Raw genomic sequence first — 19,234 nt, forward strand, 5'->3', positions numbered from 1 at the left:
CTTTAACTATTTAGATACATCCCAGTCCTTAACTAACATTTGGCCCCAGCGCTAAGGCCCAGCCCAGCAGCTGTGTACACCGTGAAAGCTTGATCCATGAAAAGAGGGAAGGTAGAAGGTGGGGGAAGAGGCAGGCAGGGTCTCTGAGCCCACTCTCCCAGTCACAGGGTGCCCTGGCCCTTTAGAAGCCCATCATCAATCTTGCCAAAGTTCTGTCACTGCCCACCCCTGAATCCTGCTGAAACACCTTAGCCTGCCCCTGACTCCTCCGCTGCCCGTGTTCAGAGCTCTTAGATAAGGTGGGAGGTGTGTGCCCTGCCTTTCATTTAGACCCAGCTAGCAAGCCCCTCACCTTCAGAGTCCTCCCAAGCACCAAGGTTTGTGTCCGTTGGAACCAGGTTTGGGAAAGTCCAGGATGTGAGAGGGTCCTGCCTGTCCTCATTAGAAGCTGACTCCTAAAGAGGAAAGTTCCAAATGCCAGAGAAGCCCTTCAGTGAAGGTTAGGGTGTATCAGGCTCCAAAGCCAAAAATGACCCATGGTGATGAAAGTGGAGAGGAGAGATTGTCTTCAGACCCAGAACCCATGTCCACATTTGGAGCCAAGACGAGAAGGCATGTGGCCCTCCCACCGGGTTTATGTACACCTGTCTAACCAGGCTCCGAACCTGGAGTCTGGCCAAATTGTCACGTAAAATGGGCCACTTGGCCTGGAGAGTGTGGAGTGACCTTCCTGGCTCTGGGCTGAGCATCCCTTGGCGGCCCTGCTGGGAGGGCACAGCCAAATAGCTGTGCTCGGTACCTGGGCCTCCGGGCCAACAGCACCTCAATCCTGCCTGTTGGGTGTGTGGGGAGGAAGATGGAGAGGCTGTAAACCAGCTAGACTTGGCTCTGGGGGTCTTTTGTCCTCTGTAGGACGCTTGGCTTCACCCCATCATCCCTTTGACCTCCAGGTCAGCCTCTCCCCTGATTTCTCCACTCCAGGTGGTATGTGACTCTGCCTCCTCTGGTCATCAGGCTCCTCCCCCCACATCAGCTCCTTCCCAGAGGTCACAGTTCATGCCTCTCACGATTCCCCTCCATACCCTTGGACGAGCAGGTGGCCTGAGGGTTGGGACGGCAGCTGAGTGAATGGGACTCACCTCAGGCCCACGGACGGACAGTCTGGGTGTTTTTTTCCCTTGAAGGTGTCACACTCTTGGGTCAGTTCAGGAAGCTTTCTTTGAGTGCCTACTTGGTGCAAGTGCTGGCGGCCCAGGAGGGGAGCAGTCACCGCGCCCGCGTTCAGGAAACTGATGATTTGCCAGGAACCTGGAGGGTGGGCCTGGGGGCCACCCGCTTCCTCTCCCGGGCCCTGGGATGCCTTCTTGCTCTCAGTCTGAACCTCTGCCCTGCCTGTCATTGAAGAGAAGCAGCTGAGGAGCTCCCCAGGTGGTCCCCATCACCCTGTCTCTATTTAAGTGACTGTGAATTGAGGTTAGGAAGACACGCCTGCCCTTCCGTGTGCTCCCCCGTCTGCCTTGGAAACACATGAAGGACGGCAGATACTGTGAATTCAGCCCTCACAGCCAACTGTGAAAGGGATGGAGAAGCTGGGAAGCCTCCTGGACAAGATCTCGGGGGCTGCAGAGGTCCCCTGGGGTCTGAGAATGGAGCCCAAGTTTCAACCTTCAGCCCACGCCCCCCAACTCCACTCCCCAGCCTCACCTCCAAACCCCTGGGATCTGTTCCTGATGCCTTTAAACACCAGAGCCACAACCCTTGGTCCCCATCCAACCCGAGGTCTTGAATCCTGAGTTCCCCACCAGTTGTGAGTGGCGTGTAGCCAAGATGACGTCTCCATACCAACCGCTATATCAAAGACGCCTACAGGGCCTGGAATCCCTCTGCCCTCTCACAGCATTTCTTCCTGTGATCACTGAGGGGCGTGGCGTGCCCTGTAAGCCCCTGGTGGGGGTGGTGGGGGTTGTCTGTGTTGCTTTGGGGGCGGGGTGGAGATATAAATGTGAAGCCAGTTAGGGGGCTTGTGCGATGCTGCAGTGTCAGCCAGGATTTCATCTGTGTGTGCAAACCCAGCATCTTCTGTGGCCACGAGGCACACACTTGCTTTTTTGAATGTGATGTAAAATTTGTATATTAAAAGTTTTTATATTTTCTATCAACTGCATTTGTCTTCCAGAAATGTTATTAATTTAAATTAAAATGGTTAGTATTAATGGATGTGCACTATCAGTTTTTGTGGGTGGTTGTTTTTTTTTTTTTTTTTTGCCATTGGCAAGAACACCGCCAGGCCCAGCCTGGGTGTCTAGAGTCTGTGAATAAAATCGTACTAAGGTGTCTGGGCCTTGTGTCTGCTTGGGTCCATTCCAGATGAGTGGGGCAGAGGTGGGGGGCTCTCTGATGGGTGGCATAGGAGAGCAGGAAGGGAGAGGGTAGGGTGTTTGGCCCCCATCTGGGAGCTCCTCCCAGGGAAAGAAATTTTGCCTGGACCTTGGAGGCAGATATTTCTAAACAGATGGGAGTAGAGATAAAAGCATCAAAGCCCATGATGTACAGAAGAAGGTCATCCTACCCCCAACAGTGCCGGCCTGGTAACATACTCAGACCCGTCACTGTCTCCTCTGCTGGAGGGGTCTTTGACTTGTGAAAGCCTTGAGGGGAGGGAGTCTAAATAAGATTCATCTGAATATTATTTTTAGGAGCCTCTCCTTGCCAGTTATAAAGAGAGAAACGTGAGACTTCCCTGGTGGTTCAGTGGTTAAGACTACACCTTCCAATGTCAGGGGTGTGGGTTCAACCCCTGGTCAGGGAGCTAAGATTCCATGTGCCTCGCAGCCAAAAAACCAAGACATAAAACAGAGACAATATGTAAAGGCTTCACTATATTCATTGGTTAGCTCTATAAATCTTTTGGTGGCATCTTCAGGGTTTTCTATGTATAGAATCATATATACAAAGGGATATTACTCAGCCATAAAAAGGAACACATTTGAGTCAGTTCTAAAGAGCTGGATGAACCTAGAGCCTATTATACAGAGTGAAGTAAGAAAGAGAAAAATAATTATTGTGTACTAACGCATATATATGAAATCTAGAAAGATGGTACCGATGAACCTATTTTCAGGGCAGCAATGCAGATGCAGATGTAGGGAAAGGACTTGTGGACACAGTGGGGGAAGGAGAGGGTGGGACGAACTGAGAGAGCAGCAAGGAAACATACCTTAACCGTGTGTAAACAGCGAGCCAGTGGGGATTCACTGTATGACGCAGGGAGTTCAAGCCCAGTGCTCTTTGACAACCTGGGGAGGTGGGAGGGAGGTTCTAGAGGGAGGGAGCATACGTATGTGAGCGTTCTCAGCTGTGTCCAGATCTTTGAAACCCTATGGACTGTAACCTGCCAGGCTCCTCTGTCCATGGGATTTTCCAGGCAGACATATGTATGCCTATGGCTGATTCATGTTGATGTATGGCATAAACCAACACAATATTGTAAAGCAATTATCCTCCAATTAAAAATAAATTTAAAAAAAGACTAAACATGGTCCACATTTTTTAAAAGTCTTAAATAAAAAGAATTTTTTTAGAAAAAAGACAGAGGTAAGCAGGAGGTTGGGGTAAGCAAAACAGATGGGGGCCAAGGGGAACCAACATCCTCTGAGCCAAGGAAGTGCTTTCTGCACATCATCTTACCTTAAGCCTCACAGCAGCACCCCTGGGGTAGGAACTGTTGTGATATTTCAGCTGAGGCACAGAGAAGTTAAGATATCTACCCAAGATAACACAGCTGGTCAGTGGCTAGTCTAGGACTTGGGCCACACCTTGACTCCAGAACCTCCCTCTCATCAGAAACTGGGGAATTTATTGCCCAGCCATTTATTGAGCACCTCTGTGTTCAAAAGATGGTGCAAAGTGCTGGGGCACAGGAAAGAGGTAGAATGCGCGGCTTCGGCGGGTGGCTGACCCAAGGAAGGAGTCCCTCAGTCTGTCTAGCAGGCTTCATGGAGGAGGTGGCCTTGGAGCTGACTTGAAGGGTGAGTAATATGCCTGTTGCATGTAAGTGAGAGGGCTTCCCAGGTGGTTCAGGGGTAAAGAATCCACCTGCCAGTGCAGGAGATGTGAGTTCAATCCCTGGGTCAGGAAGATCCCTTGGAGAAGGAAATGGCAACCCAGTCCAGTATTCTTGCCTGGAGAATTCCATGGACAGAGAAGCCTGGTGGGCTACAGTCTGTGGGGTCACAAAGAGTCAGACATAGCTGATCGACTAAACAACAACATGGAAATAAGAGGAGACGGTTTTACTTTGAGCAAAGGCTTAGAGGTCTGGGAATACAGAGTGTGCTTGGGATATCAGAAGTCGTTCAGCTTTTCATTGTGAAGTGGAACCCGAGGAGGAGAAGGAACCTGGAGAGGATTCTGTAGGTGCCAAGCTAGGAGTTTAGGCTTTAACATGACACCGCTGGGGAGCCATGAATTGAGCCTGGGCCTACTGCCGTGGAAACATAGAGCCCTAACCACTGGGCCACCAGGGAAGTCCCTGAACTACTGTGTCTTGCCTGCTTCTCCTTTGTTTCTTCATTCCTTCAGTTCCCTCGTTAGGAACTGCTTGAGTCTCCTTTTGGAACTAAAGGAAGTCCTAGGAGACTAAAGTCTTTTTTTAAAAACAAGAAATGGGGGATCACGTTTTGTGATATAAATAAAATCAAGTGGTTGTTAAGAAAATGAAAACGAACAAGAACTTAATCTATAGTTTCTCCCAAAGTGATCATTTTTTTATGATGGAAATAAAATCAAGTCGTTGTTTAGAAAAAAGAAAGAAATGGGGGACACAGAGGGGCTTTTGTGCCCGGGAGGGCCCCGCAGGGGGCTCAGTTTCAGCGGAGGTGCAGCAGGCTCAGGTGACACCTGCCATGAGAAGGTGCCCCCAGGTCGAGCCAGAATGCAGGCCTCCAGGTTCCACGTGTAACAAAGATGAAAAAGATGCCAGCTATCAATGTATCTTTTGAATTTTTCCATGGTTTCCCCCTGTGAGATTTAGAGTATCTCGCAGGGAACCGGAGGCTTATCTGGGCGGGTGTGCCTGCCTCATTTCTCACTTGCCAGGTAGGAGGGGAAACTCAGGCTGAGGAGGCAGTCGTCGTCACCACCCAGGCAGGTGGAGAAGCAACTGACCATGGGGAACAAACACGCGGAAGAGAGGGTGCGTCCCTGCCCCCAGACAGAGCTGGATTGTTCATCTGTGAAGTCGAGGGGGAAGTGGGGCTCTGTGTGCACATCAGTTCAGTTCAGTCACTCAGTCGTGTCCGACTCTTTGCAACCCCATGAATCGCAGCTCGCCAGGCCTCCCTGTCCATCACCAACACCCGGAGTTCACTCAGACTCACGTCCATCGAGTCCGTGATGCCATCCAGCCATCTCATCCTCTGTCATCCCCTTCTCCTTCTGCCCCCAATCCCTCCCAGCATCAGAGTCTTTTTCCAATAAGTCAACTCTTTGCATGAGGTGGCCAAAGTACTGGAGTTTTGGCTTTAGCCTCATTCCTTCCAAAGAAAACCCAGGGCTGATCCCCTTCAGAATGGACTGGTTGGATCTCCTTGCAGTCCAAGGGACTCTCAAGAGTCTTCTCCAACACCACAGTTCAAAAGCATCAATTCTTCAGCACTCAGCTTTATTCACAGTCCAACTCTCACATCCATACATGACCACTGGAAAAACCATAGCCTTGACTTGACAGACCTTTGTTGGCAAAGTAATGTCTCTGCTTTTCAATATGCTATTTAGGTTGGTCATAACTTTCCTTCCAAGGAGTAAGTGTCTTTTAATCTCACGGCTGCAGTCACTATCTGCAGTGGTTTTGGAGCCCCCAAAATAAACTCTGACACTGTTTCCACTGTTTCCCCATCTATTTCCCATGAAGTGATGGGACCGGATGCCATGATCTTCGTTTTCTGAATGTTGAGCTTTAAGCCAACTTTTTCCCTCTCCTCTTTCACTTTCATCAAGAGGCTTTTTAGTTCCTCTTCACTTTTTGCCATAAGGGTGGTGTCACCTGCATATCAGGTTATTGATATTTCTCCTGGCAATCTTGATTCCAGCTTATTTGCGTGGCAGAGGCTAATGAGTTTGGAAGCACTGGCTGGCTGCAAACCTTCAAGATGTATTGGCTGTAGAAATGAATGAGCAAGGGTGGGAACTAGGAAACTGAATCATCAACACTGGAAATGAACACTGAGCATTGATTCCGCTTTCACAGGACACATTCCTCCACTCTGTTGAAGGATGATTTGCAGGATTCTCAGAGAAGAAAATATATTGCTGGATCTAACCATTTTGTGAGACTTCAAATGTTCAGGGGTTACTGTGGACAGAGCAGGTGTTTGCAAAGATTTATATGTTTTCCCTTAAGCTGCAGTGGAGGGTGGGTTTACCCGCTGGTGCTAGTGGTAAAGAATCCACCTGCCACTGCAGGAGACACAAGAGACGCAGGTTCAGTCCCTGGGCCGAGAAGATCCCCTGGAGAAGGAAATGGCACCCAAGCCCAGTGTTCTTGCCTGGAAAATTCCATGGGCAGAGGAGCCTGGAGGGCTACAGTCCTGCGGGCCGCAAAGAGTCATACATAAGTTAGTTGACTAAACCAACCAACAGGCCTTCGGACTTGTTTTTTCCTTTCTCAATAGGTTATTTTTATCTTTCGAGGAAACACTAATCAGTGGCAATGGAAACCTCTTTACCCAGGGTCTGAGTGTAGGTGGGGGAGGTTGACGATTAACCAGGGTAAATTGAGGTTCAGGTGAGAGTTCCTCTGTCCTTCTGCTCATGGAAGCTTCCAGACTGACTTGAAAGCAGTAGGGGGAAGGAGCTTTTGGCAAACAAGGCTCTGTCTTCAGCCCACTGTTTCACATCTAAAATCTCCTAGCTACCTCTATGCCCTGAAACAAATCTTTAAATGCTATTCTATTCAAGTAGGTGACATATGTAGGGCCTGATGATGGGGCTCCCAGGCACAAGGCCTTCCTATGTCTCCCATTTCTTTCATTATAGGAAACAGCCTTGATTTGGCCTCCATGGCCTTCCCTGAGTTCCAACTGTAAGAAATGAAAACTCAAAATGGTCCATTTTCAAGTACAACTAGCCTAGAGTGACAGTCTGCTGATGTAAGAGCCCTTAGGATACTTGCATAGGAAAATCCAGACAAAGGGAGAGTAATAAATCCAAGTGACTTTCTCGGGAAGATTGTTAACTCTGTAGTACTTAGCCAATGAGGAGCCGGGGGAGGGACTTGCCTGCTGAGAGGATAAAAACCCCATTAACGCTGGGTCTACAGCCCTCCCACCAGACACCCGATCTTGCGAGACTTGTCATTAAAGCCTTATTTCTCGCTGCATCTGTGTCTCCAATCTATTCCTTGGGTTGGGGCTGGTGGGCTTTATTTCCCACACAAGGGGCAGATTCAAGCTGTTGTTCATTAGGGAAGGGAGAGAGTTGGAGACCAAAGAGAAAGACTCAAGAGCAGCCTTGGGACAAGGTCCTGTTTCCCCATCAACGGATACATACCATAATATCTTTGAGCTGTTTGGCAGATACTGATACCCCTTCCAGGTGGGAGAAGTTAACAATTAATGATGGTATGCTGACCACAAGCAGACCAGTTGGACCTGAAGTCTACTCACCTCACCACCAACCCATCAGAAGAATGTCCATGGACTGAACATGCCTTCTTTGAACTATTACTATAAAGCTTTTTTTTAGAGTAATAAAAAATAAGGTTTTTTTATTCCACAGTATTTTCCCCAAGTTGGGACACAAGGTTTTGAGGGCATTTAGCCCACTGTAGCCCCCTTTGCCTGGCACAAAAATAAAGCTACTGTTTTCTACTTCACTCAAAACTCAGTCTCTGAGATTTGATCTGGCACCAGTGTACAGAGAGGCTGAGCTTTTGGCATCACAAGCGCATGTCCTCTGCAGGAGTAGATGGTTCCAGATTGGGCACTGGAGAGAAGAGTTCCCTAGAATATATTGGCGAGTGGGTGTGGTTCTGGTGGGTGCTTTGGCTGGTCTATGGAGAAGGGAGACACCGAACCACCAGCTACTAAGATGAAGATGAAAGCTGAACAAACAAAATTCCACTGACTAAAATGAAGATCGAATTGGTTTTATTATTCAGTGATTCTTGAATCAGGCAGCATCTGATGTTGTAAATAGAAATGGAAAGGTTGTAAAAAAAGAAAAAAGAAAGGTTTTTAGAGGTCGAAGGAGGGTGGGGAGTAGGAGCTATTAACCAAAGCTAACAAAGGACTGTTTCATACCCACTTACCTTCTTCTGGAAGCAGGGCAAGTGTCACTTTGTAGATTGCTTCTTCCTCCCAAGAATGGAGAGTGCCCAGGAGAAGGATTACCACCAGGGTGCAGACCAGAAAATTCCAGTCTGGCTGGTTAAGACTACATTCCTAGGGGGAGTTCCCTGGTGGTCCAGGGGTCCCAGCTTCTCCTGCAAAGGGCGTGGGTTCAGTCCTCAGTTTTGGAATTAAGATCCCCCATGCACAAGAGGAGACTCTGCACATGGACATCACCAGATGGCCAACACTGAAATCAGATTAACTATATTCTTTGTAGCCAAAGATGGAGAAGCTCTATACAGTCAGCAAAAATAAGACCGGGAGCAGACTGTGGCTCAGATCATGAACTCCTTATTGCCAAATTCAGACTTAAACTCAAGAAAGTGGGAAAAGCCACTAAACCATTTAGGTATGACCTAAATCAAATCCTTTATGATTATACAGTGGAAGAGAGAAATAGATTTAAGGGCTAGGTCTGATAGACAGAGTGCCTGATGAACTATAGATGGAGGTTCATGACATTGTACAGGAGACAGGAATCAAGACCATCCCCAAGGGGGGAAAAATGCAAATAAGCAAAATGGTTGTCTGAGGAGGCCTTACAAATAGCTGTGAAAAGAAGAGAAGTGAAAAGCAAAGGAGAAAAGGAAAGATATTCCCATTTGAATGCAGAGTTCCAAAGAATAGCAAGAAGAGATAAGAAAGCCTTCCTCAGCAATCAATGCAAAGAAATAGAGGAAAACAATAGAATGGGAAAGACTAGAGATCTCTTCAAGAAAATTAGAGATACCAAGGGAACATTTCATCCAAAGATGGGCTCGATAAAGGACAGAAATGATGTGGACCTAACAGAAGCAGAAGATATTAAGAAGAGGTGGCAAGAATACACAGAAGAACTGTACAAAAGAAGATCTTCATGACCCAGTTAATCACGATGGTGTGATCACTCACCTAGAGTCAGACATCTGGAATGTGAAGTCAAGTGGGCCTTAGAAAGCATCACTATGAACAAAGCTAGTGGAGGTGATGGAATTCCAGTTGAGCTATTTCAAATCCTGAAAGATGATGCTGTGGAAGTGTTGCACTCAATATGTCAGCAAATTTGGAAAACTCAGCAGAGGCCACAGGACTGGAAAAGGTCAGTTTTCATTCCAATCCCAAAGAAAGGCAATGCCAAAGAATGCTCAAACTATCACACAATTGCACTAATCTCACACGCTAGTAAAGTAATGCTCAAAACTCTCCAAGCCAGGCTTCAGCAATACGTGAACCGTGAAATTCCAGATGTTCAAGCTGGTTTTAGAAAAGGCAGAGGAACCAGAGATCAAATTGCCAACATCCGCTGAATCACCAAAAAGCAAGAGAGTTCCACAAAAAGAGCTATCTGCTTTATTGACTGTGCCAAAGCCTTTGACTTTGTGGGTCACAATAAAGTGTGGAAAATTCTGGGAATACCAGACCTCCTGACCTGCCTCTTGAAAAACCTGTATGCAGGTCAGGAAGCAACAGTTAGAACTGGACATGGAACAACAGACTGGTTCCAAATAGGAAAAGGAGTACATCAAGGCTGTATATTGTCACCCTGATTATTTAACTTATAATATGCAGAGTACATCATGAGAAACGCTGGACTGGATGAAACACAAGCTGGAATCAGGATTGCCGGGAGAAATATCGATAACTTCAGATATGCAGATGATACCACCCTTATGGCAGAAAGTGAAGAAGAACTAAAGAATCGCTTGATGAAAGTGAAAGAAGAGAGTGAAAAAGTTGGCTTAAAGCTCAACATTCAGAAAACTAAGATCATGGCATCTGCCCATCACTTCATAGCAAATAGATGGGGAAACAGTGGAAACTGTGGCCGATTTTATTTTGGGGGGCTCCAAAATCACTGCAGATGGTGATTGCAGCCATGAAATTAAAAGACGCTTACTCCTTGGAAGGAAAGTTATGACCAACCTAAATAGCATATTGAAAAGCAGAGACATTACTTTGCCAACAAAGGTCCATCTAGTCAAGGCTATGGTTTTTCCAGTAGTCATGTATGGATGTGAGAGTTGGACTATAAAGGAAGCTGAGCGCCGAAGAATTGATGCTTTTGAATTGTGGTGTTGGAGAAGACTCTTGAGAGTCCCTTGGACTGCAAGGAGATCCAACCAGTCCATTCTAAAGGAGATGAGTCCTGGGTGTTCATTGGCCGGACTGATGCTGAAGCTGAAACTCCAATACTTTGGCCACCTGATTCAAAGAACTGACTCACTGGAAAAGGCCCTGATGCTGGGAAAGGTTGAATGTGGGAGGAGAAGGGGACGATAAAGCATGAGGTGGATGGATGGCATCACTGACTCTCTGGACATGAGTTTGGGCAAGCTCCGGGAGTTGGTGATGGACAGGGAGGCCTGGTGTGCTGCAGTCCATGGGGTTGCAGAGAGTCAGACCCACGGAGCAACTGAACTGAACTGAACTGAATAGTCCTCCTCTAAGGACCCTGCCCCTCTGCCTGACTGTTAAACTAAAGTGCCTTTGTTCAACTCAAAGAGAGATAATCTGACCCTGCCCACCTGTGAATGGTTTCAAAGAAAAGAAGAGATTTATACACCTTTTCCAAAGGCTGGCCCTTCCCAGAAATATTTTGCAAGGCTAATGGCCTTTTTATTTACTTCTTTGGTGCCTCTCTCTTTCTATTCTACCTTTTGACTTCAGATCCTCACCACTTTTCTCTCCGATTCTTAAAAGAACCTGGCATCCAGACCCCTACAAGATGGTCATTTGGAGACATTAGTCAACCATCTTCTCAGTCAGCTAGCTTCCTGAATAAAGTCCTATCTATTGTTACCAAGTCCAAGTTTGTTCTGTTTGCACTTGACCAATCAACGAATTGGAGATGAGGTATTGACTCAGGGAATATGACTTTGTTTGGAGAGCTGGCTGACTGAAGAAGATGGCAGATTAATGTCTCAAAATAACCATCTTATTGGGGTCTGGATGCTAGGTTCTTTAGTAGATCAGGGGCGGGGGGTGGTGAGGAAACAAAGTAAAAAGACCATTCAGTTCAGTTCAGTTGCTCAGTCATGTCCAACTCTTTGCGATCCCATGAATCACAGCATGTCAGGCCTACCTGTCCAGCACCAACTCCCAGAGTTCACTCAGTCTCGCGTCCATCGAGTCAGTGATGCCATCCAGCCATCTCATCCTCGGTTGTCCCCTTCTCCTCCTGCCCCCAATCCCTCCCAGCATCAAAGTCTTTTCCAATGAGTCAACTCTTCTCATGAGGTGGCCAAAGTACTGGAGTTTCAGCTTTAGTATCATTCCTTCCAAAGAAATCCCCGGGTTGATCTCCTTTAGAAAGGACTGGTTGGATCTCCTTGCAGTCCAAGGGACTCTCCAGAGTCTTCTCCAACATCACAGTTCAAAAGCATCAATTCTTCAGTGCTCAGCCTTCTTCAGTCCAATTCTCACATCCATACATGACTACTGGAAAAACCATAGCCTTGACTAGACGGACCTTAGTCGGCAAAGTAATGTCTCTGCTTTTGATATGCTATCTAGGATGCTCATAACTTTTCTTCCAAGGAGTAAGTGTCTTTTAATTTCATGGCTGCAGTCACTAAGCGCTGCCAGGGCAGCGACCGGGAGCAGCAACCCCACGCCCAAGGCTAGGGGCGGCGGCCGGGGTGGGCAACCCCATGTCCAAGGAGTGGTGGCTGTGAGGGCGCAGGAGGGCCTAGAGGAGCCATCCCACGTTGAAGGTCAGGAAGGGCGGCAGGAGGAGATACCCCTCATCCAAGGTAAGGAGCAGCAGCTGTGCTTTGCTGGAGCAGCCATGAAGAGATACCCCACGCCCAAGGTAAGAGAAAAAGACCATTAACCTTGCAAATATCTCCTAGAATGGCAAGCCTCAGGCAGGGAATGTGTTAATTTCTTCCTTCCTGCCATCTTCTACAGGTAGACAGAGTTCTGAACAAAGGGTATTTAGTTTAACAGTCTGGCAGAGGGGTAGGATTCTCCAAGGCAGTCTATAAGATTATAACAAAAGCAATGTAAAACAAGTTAAAGAAACAGTTCCAACATGGAGTCAGAATTGGCTTTTCCCTGCAACAGTATTCCTTGCCTCAATACACCTTGTCTCTCAGATTCATTGGCCAGTTGTGCAGCAGGCACAGCAAGCTTGGACTAACAAAGAAATTTGGCTTAGCCAGGCAGGAGCTTTGCTGCTCATGGTTTGCTGGCTCTAGTCAGGGAATATTGGAGCAAGGCTCTAGCAGCTGCTGGGACCATTTGTCCTGAAGATCTTTCACTCAAGATTCCCTGAAGTAGCACCAGTTGCCCCAGCACTTGGCAGCTGAAGCAACGAACCGACAAACTCAATTTTATTGGTAAGTCTGTGTGTCCTCTGTGTTGTGAGTCAATGTATTCCCCCCTCATTGTAGAGAGAGGAATTGTTGAACTCTACTTGAGTTGGAACCAGTTCATTGGGGAACTAATTCTTGTGGGGATAATCCTGCTGCTGCTGCTGCTGAGTCGCTTCAGTCGTGTCCGACGCTGTGCGACCCCATAGATGGCAGCCCACCAGGCCCCACCGTTCCTGGGATTCTGCAGGCAAGAAAACTGGAGTGGGTTGCCATTTCCTTCTCCAATGCATGAAAGTGAAAAGTGAAAGTGAAGTCGCTCAGTCATGTCCGACACTCAGCGACCCCATGGACTGCAGCCTTCCAGGCTCCTCTGTCCATGGGATTTTCCAGGCAAGAGTACTGGAGTGGGGTGCCATTGCCTTCTCCGGGGATAATCCTACCCTTGTTGAAATTGGTTCATTTATTTGTAGGGTAAATTTATTTGCCTGAGTTGGGAGCTGGTTCATCTGTGCTGTGTGTCGTTTTGTATTACCAGCTGATGGACTAGATTTTGTAGGGTAAGTTGCTCCATTGTGCACTCTGGAAACATATTCCCCCCTCAATTTAGGCTTTTCCTCTACAAAACAAGCCAATTTGATTGGGGTAACCAACCTAAATAGCATATTGAAAAGCAGAGGCATTACTTTGCCAACAAAGATCTGTGTAGTCAAGGCTATAGTTTTTCCAGTAGTCATGTATGGATGTGAGAGTTGGACTGAAGAAGGCCTAGTGCCGAAAAATTGATGCTTTTGAACTGTGGTGTTGGGGAAGACTCTTGAGAATCCCTTGGACTGCAAGGAGATCCATCCAGTCCATTCTGAAGGGGATCAGCCCCGGGGGGTACTTTGGAAGGAATGATACTAAAGCTGAAACTCCAGTACTTTGGCCACCTGATGCGAAGAGCTGACTCACTGGAAAAGACTCTGATGCTGGGAGGGATTGGGGGCAGGAGGAGAAGGGGATGACAGAGGATGAGATGGCTGGATGGCATCACCAACTCGATGGACGTGAGTTTGAGTGAACTCTGGGAGGTGTTGATGGACAGGGAGGCCTGGCATGTTGCTGTTCATGGGGTCGCAATGAGTCGGACACGACTGAGTGACTGAACTGAACTGAACTGAACACAGATAATCCTGGCATGTGCACACAGAGCCCCACTTCACCCCCAACTTCACAGCTGAACAATCCAGCTCTGTCTGGGGCAGGGACGCACCCTCTCTTCCGCATGTTTGTTCCCCATGGTCAGTTGCTTCTCCACCTGCCTGGGTGGTGACGACTGCCTCCTCGGCCTGAGTTTCTCCTCAGCGGCTGAGCTGAACTGAACTGAACTGAACCTTGAAGAAGGGGAACCTTGTGGTTGGACTGTTTCTGAGTTGGAACCAGTTCATGGGGAAACTCGTTCTTGTGGGGGTAGGAACAGCCTAGTAGGAACCAGCTCATTTGTTTTGTAGGGTAAAGTTATTTACCTGGTTTGGGAAATTGTTGATCTGTGCACCAATGATGGAATCTGTGCCATCTTTGTAGGAATTTTCCTATGTCTTTTGTATTTTGGTGTTATTAAACTTTTAAAAACAGGGAGTATTTCATCTGTCCTGAAGGAAAGCTCTTTGAGGTATATATTAGATATCTTAAGATAAGGAGAGCAACGGCCCCTTAATGGCTCACATTTATACAGTCTTGAAGTTTGAAATGCTTTGCAAAGGAGAGGGACACAATAATAATAAATGAAGAGTCCCAGAAGCTCCTTTGAGCTTGAGGTGTCTGATCCTAATTTCCCTACAGGAGCCCCAGGTAACTTTGACAGTCGGAAGCTCCAGCTCCAGTTTGGGGTGCTCCCCCTGTGAAGGAAAACTTTGGCCCTTTGGAGAAAGGTCACAGGTCTAATAGGAGTAGGAAGTCACATTGATGTGATTTTCCAGTTTTGACAGGAGGATTCATGTAGGCTGATTCTTTTTTTTTGGCAGGGTCGGGGGGTGGGGGGCGGGGGCTGGTACGTGGCTTGAGGGATCTTAGTTCTCCCACCAGGGATTAAAGCCACATCCCTGTAATGGAAGTCTGGAGTCTTAACCACTGGACTGTCAGGGAAGCCCCTAGACTGATTCTTTTACAAGAAACAGGTCTGTTCCAGAAATAGAGCCTTAACCAGTGATATCTCCTTAAGACCCTGGGGGAGGTGTGGTGGGGAAACCCGGCAGGACCTAGAGATCAGAGTCCACTCTGAGCCCAGCAAGCACTTACTCACCAAACATTTGCTTGTCTGTGAATCCCCTTCCTCTCCTATGAAGTCCCAAACCATTACCCTCAACATTCTCTTCTGTTATAGCTGCAGGTATTATTTAAGCTGAGGGCTTTGACCATTTTGGTGGGCTAATTCTCTTGGGTGTCTCCCATATATATTTGTTAATAAACTCTTCTTAGATTTATCTCCTGTTAAGCTGTCTCATGTCTATTTAGTTCTTAAACTGGCCTGAAGAACATAGAAGGATACAGGACCGTCTCTTCATTCCCCAACATCCATGCTGTAATCTGTGTGGCATCTGTCTCTGACTGTGCGTGGAGATGCTGGCAGTTCAGGAGTACCTGGGGGCCCTCACGTGGGCCTTTACTACTCGTGGGAGTCCCCGCAGGCATTTCCTCAGCTGGTGCAAGTGTCACGGTTCCCACTACAGTTGAAAGATGCAGCTCAGCAACAGCCAAGGGGGAGCTTGGATAAAACAGGGATTCTTACTCTCACATCTTGAGGGCCACGCAGGACAGTGGCCAGTGTGGAGGGGGAGAGAGCACAGAACTGGGCTTCTGCCTTTATTGGAGTCCAAGGGTGGGATGGTGAAGCGAGAACCAGGGGCAGGAAGAGACAGGTGGGGTCACTCACATGGTTATCTAGGTTGCCCAAGGTTTTCTAGAAAGGAGAACTTGATGGGTGAGGCAGGCATGGGGGCTTACCTTGAAGCCGGTATACAGCTGACAGTGTGTTCATGCAAATGCGTGTTTGAAATAGAAGCTTTAGTAATCAGAACCTTAATAACAGTCCCTTAGAATCAGGCATGTTTACTGTGTTTCCAGCAGTGCCAAAGGCTTCCTTTCTCCAAGACCTCATCAATACTTGTCAGTTTCTTGAGAGTGTGAGGTGGCCAACACATTGAGAACAGATCCTATGGTCTATAGGGCAGAAAATGGATAGCCTCAGACAAGTGTCTGCAACTTTGAATAACAGAGCTCTGAGGGCTGCCTCTCACCTCCTTAAGACAAGAACCAGGCCCTGGGAAAGGATCTCAGTGACTGCACGATGATGCCAGGCTGCTGAGGTTAACTGTGCCAGGCACTGGGTCTTGGAGATGCCTCCCTACTCTCTCCATCCATCTGAAAATACACTGACCCTCAAATTTGGCTGTTGCCTCTCTCTGTGGAGTGGGAGCAGGGCCGTGGGCTCTTCTTTATGGTTTGGACTCACTGTGACTCAGCTATGCTCAATTCACATGCCAGCAAGGGTATGCTCAAAATCCTTCAAGCTAGGCTTTAGCGGTATGTGAACTGAGAACTTCCAGATGTACAAGCTGGGTTTAGAAAAGCCTGAGGAACCTGAGAGCAAATTGCCAACATTTGTTGGATCATAGAGAATTCAAGGAAATTCCAGAAAAAAACACCTACTTCTGTTTCACTGACTACACTACAGCCTTTGACTGTGTGGAAAATTCCTAGAGTACCAGATCACCTTGGGCTTCTCTGAGAGCTCAGTTGGTATAGAATCCGCCGACACTGCAGGAGACCCTGGTTCGATTCCTGGGTCGGGAAGATCCGCTGGAAAAGGAATAGGCTCCCCACTCCAGTATTCTAGGGCTTCCCTTGTGGCTCAGCTGGTAAAGAATCCACCTGCAATGCAAGAGACCTGGGTTCGATCCCTGGGTTGGGAAGATCCCCTGAAGGGAAAGGTTACCCACTCTAGTATTCTGGCCTGGAGAATTCCATGGACTGTATAAACCATGGGGTGGTAAAGAGTCCGATACGAGTGAGCAACTTTCATTTACTTACTCACCAGACCACCCTACCTATCTCCCAAAACACCTGTATGAGGGTTAAGAAGCAACAGTTAGAATTGGACATGGAACAACTGACCTGCTCAAAATTGGGAGAGGAGTATGACAAGGCTGTATGTTGTCACCCTGCTTATTTAACTTTATGCAAAGTATATTATGAGATATGCCAGGCTGGATGAATTATAATCTGGAATCAAGATTGCTGGGAGAAATAACAACCTCAGAAAGGCAGATGGTACCACTCTAATGGCAGGAAAGTGAAGAGGAACTAAAGAGCCACTGATGAAAGTGAAAGAAGAGAGTGAAAAAGATGGTTTAAAATCCAACATAAAAATACCTTAAGATCATGGCCTCTGGTCCCATCACTTCATGGCAAATAGAATGTGAAAATGTGAAAACAGTGAGAGATTTCATTTTCTTGGGATCCAGAATCACTGCAGGTGGTAAGTGCAGGTATGAAGTTAAAAGAGGCTTGTTCCTTGGAAGGAAAGCTATGAAAAATCCAGACAACATTTTAAAAAGCAGAGACACCACTTTCCCAACAAATATTTTCCAGTAGTTATGTACAGTTGTGAATGTTGGACCATAAAGAAGGTTGACGCCAGAGAACTGATGCTTTTGAATTGTGATGCGGGAGCAGACTCTTTGAGAGTCCCTTGAACAGCAAGGAGATCAAACCAATCAAACCTAAAGGAAATCATCCTGGAATATGCATTGGAAGAACTTGTGCTGAGGCTGAAGCTCCAGTACTTTGGTCACTTGATGCGAAGAGCCGATTGATTGGAAAAGGCCCTGATGCTGGGAAAGATTGGAGGCAGGAGGAGAAGGGGACGACAGAGGATGAGATGGTTAGATTGCATCACCGACTCAACGGACATGAATTTGAGCAAACTCCAGGAGATAGTGTAGGACAGAGGAGCCTGGCACGCTGTAGTCCACAGAGTTGCAAAGAGTCAGACACGACCTAATGAATGAATGGCAGCTTCCAAGTAGTCTGGTGATGCCAAAGTGTGTATGCTGGAACTCTACCTGTCTCTGTGTCTCCCTGGGCTCTGAGAATTAAAAACAATCAAAACAAAACAAAAAAACCCCAGTATTTTATTGAGTTGTGTTTCAAGTAAACACATGGACCCTAGTCTGTTGGATGAGTTTTTATGTTGTAAACAGCTGTGTGACCATCATCCGGGTCAAGCTCCAGGACATTTCCAGCACCCAGACGATTCCTCCGGGTTCCTCCCAGTTGGGCCCGCCATGGGCCATCGCTTTTCTGACTGTTGTTGGATTTTATGTAATAAAAGACTCCCAGCCTGTGCTCACTCGTGCCTGGCTCCTGTGCACAGCTGTGAGTGTTACTGATGATCGTGCCTATATCTTTGGTCCCTTTTTATTGCCAAGGGCTAGTCCCCTGTGGTCACATCATCATTCATTTTTCCTTTCTGTTGCTCATGGACAGCGTGATTCCAGTGTGGGGCTACGGTGAGTGAGGCTGTTATGCATGCATGCATATGTTTTCATCTCTCTTGCGTAAAATATCTAGAAGCAGAAGAGCCTGGACACAGTAGAGGCAGAAGACCCACCAACGCGTTTCCAACACTCTGGCATTTTACACTCCAACCTGCATTGAATGAGATTTCAGTGATCTTTATCCCAGTAGATGAAGTAATAGTTCCCATGATCCTGGTGTCAAACAGGATTGCAAAGCATTTCCCCTTCTTTTCCTCCTTTCTGCTTCAACTGTGCCATCAGCCCCTTAAATCCAGTCACATTGTGGTTGATCTAGGAATGTAGTGGGGACGGAGGGTGGACAGAGGGGGCAAGTGTGGGCAGTCTGTGCGAACATCTCAATTAGTCAGTCTTTGCAAATTCTGGGGCACCGAGGCAAGCCCAAGAATAGAGAGAGGTGCAGACAGGTTCTCAGCCCCGGGGCACCTGCTCCACACTCAGTACCTATAGGCCCCTCAGCTGCTTGTCCTGGCTGGACACGGGGTCCCGTCTCCAGCACACGGTGGGGGCCTACTTAATCTCCGCTAAATCTGTTGTTGCTGTGTGTTTCCTCCCCAAACCCCTTTCTGACAAAAGCTGATCATGAGTCTCTGTTTCAGTCAAACATTTCCATTAACAAGGTACTGGAACCAAATAAAGACAGTTATTCAATATATTGCCTCCAACGCAAAGTCAGTTGTAATATTCTATTATGTCTGAGATGTCTCTGATCCCCATTCTAAAGCCCAGAATCAAGAAAGAGAAGAGAGAGAGAAATTCACAGAGAGGAGGGGTCAGAAGTCCCCGGGGCATCATTATGCACAAAGGCAATGGAACCTCCATCACCAGGTTTTCTATTTGCAAAACATTTCTTTTTACATGATTATGCTCTTATGTGAGGAGTAGAATTTTAAGGGGGAGGAATACCTTTTGAAGAACTGGAGTAGCCTTATATGGCTCAAGCTGCTACTGGTGAGCTGTGTGACCTTGGATA

The sequence above is a fragment of the Budorcas taxicolor genome, chromosome 19 (genome assembly GCF_023091745.1).
Source record: "Budorcas taxicolor isolate Tak-1 chromosome 19, Takin1.1, whole genome shotgun sequence".
Taxonomy (NCBI): domain Eukaryota; kingdom Metazoa; phylum Chordata; class Mammalia; order Artiodactyla; family Bovidae; genus Budorcas; species Budorcas taxicolor.